This window comes from Podarcis vaucheri (genome assembly GCF_965113315.1).
Source record: "Podarcis vaucheri genome assembly, chromosome: 14".
Classification (NCBI taxonomy): Eukaryota; Metazoa; Chordata; class Lepidosauria; order Squamata; family Lacertidae; genus Podarcis; species Podarcis vaucheri.
In genome coordinates, this window is record NC_138752.1 from 28,127,397 (window position 1) to 28,129,193 (window position 1,797).

Here is a 1,797-nt window from a genome sequence, read left to right on the forward strand (position 1 = left end):
TTCTTGAATCTTCCTGCCACACCTGCCATCCTCTCCTGCTGCACAGGCACTGTATGCTGCAGAAGAGGGGAAATGCAACTCTGCACTTCCTCAGGGGAACCCACAGTCTCAATTACTTGACAGGTTCTGGGCATGAAATAAGTATTCAAGTTACTTTGTTTACATTCTCTGGAAACTGATTTTTTTTAATAAAATGAAATATGGTTTTGGCAGCTGCGTGACACGAGGCACTCCAAAGTGTGTGTTGGGGAGGAGCTGCACCTGTTGAATTTCTGGCTGCCTCGCTACTGCACTTTAACAAACCTCTGCTCCAGCTTCAGGCTCGTCGTTCAAAAGCAATTTTCCAGAGCCAAGTCTTCATTCACAAAGCGGTGGCCGGGGGCGGAGCGGCTGTAAAAGACCTTCACCGCCCGTCCTGCTGCTGCGGCAAGTAGTGCAGCGCCCAGAAAGCGGGCAAAGTAAATAGCTTCGGTAGGCATTTACTGAGCACGCGCATTCCCCCTGAGTTGCGCTTGCGCACTCAGTCCAGATGAAGCTACGGAGAAGAGGTAAGGTGGCCGCTGTCTTCCCTTCCCCACCCCACCCCACCCACCCCACCCCTGCCCCGCCTGAGCTCTGCACGACTCCGGGAGCGCCTCTCCGGCCACCAACACGCGCAACCAGAGCCCCATGCAAGGAAGTTGGGTGTGGGGAGCAGTTAGGGCTACGTTGGGCCACGGCCCCTCCCCTCTCTGTTTTTTTAATTGCAAAGCAGCTTCAAAGCCTGGAAATAAATGGCCGAAGTAGCGTGCAGTAAAATAAGATGAAATCCAAAAGTTTACAAGCACCGTAAGCCAAAGACAATGAAGACAACTGTAGTTATTATTTTGAAAAATAGCTGGATCACAGTTTTGGAGAAGACTGTTTTTAATGTCTCCGATCTCCAAAACACTCGGTTCTCGTCTGGTTGCAGCTGAGACCTCGAGAAGAGGCTGGTGGCATCGCACCCCATAAGGACAACAGAGGATATTGCTGGATCAGGCCGATGGCCCATTTAGTCCAGTACCCTACTTTCACAGCGGCCAACCAGATGTGGGAAACGAGCAAGCAGGACCTCAGCACAAGAGCAAGGCTGTGGTTCCCAGCAACTGGCAGAGTCCCAAACGCTCCCTCTTAGCAATGGCTTCTTGAGGAGTGAAGTTACTCTCTCGGATATATTGGGGAGGGGCGCTGGGTCCCAAGTTGTTTAGGGCTCTAAATGCTAAAAGCAAAATTAGAATGGGCAGCCAGTGCAGCTTGCCTGGCAGAGAAGTTACATGGTGCCCCAGGCTGCACCCAGATGCTGCAGTGTGCACCAGCTGCACCTTCTGGGTTAAGTTTGAGGGTTAAGTCTCAGTCCACACACACAGAGCTCATTGCATTAATCCTCTCCAGAGTGCCAGGATGGCATGACATAGGCCAAGGGCTCCTTCCTGGTCCAGGAACAGCTGCAGCTGCCTTGCCAACCACAGCTGGCCCAAAGGCGCTCATAGCCACCTGGGCCTCTAGTGGCAAAGGGTGGACCCAGGAACACCCCCCAGGCTACGCACCTGTGCCTTTGGAGGGAGGAGCGCAACCCTGTTTGGAGCAGGCAACACACCTACCAACTCACCACTGCACTCAGACTTTCCCACAGCAAATACCAGGCAGGTGGCACAACGGGCAGCAGGAAGGGCAGGCGATTCCCAGTCCCACTCCCTGGTACCCACTGCCAGGAAGGGGATCCTGTCAGCATCCCCCTCCTCCCCCCACCCCAGCAGTGCCTCCATCACCCCCCCC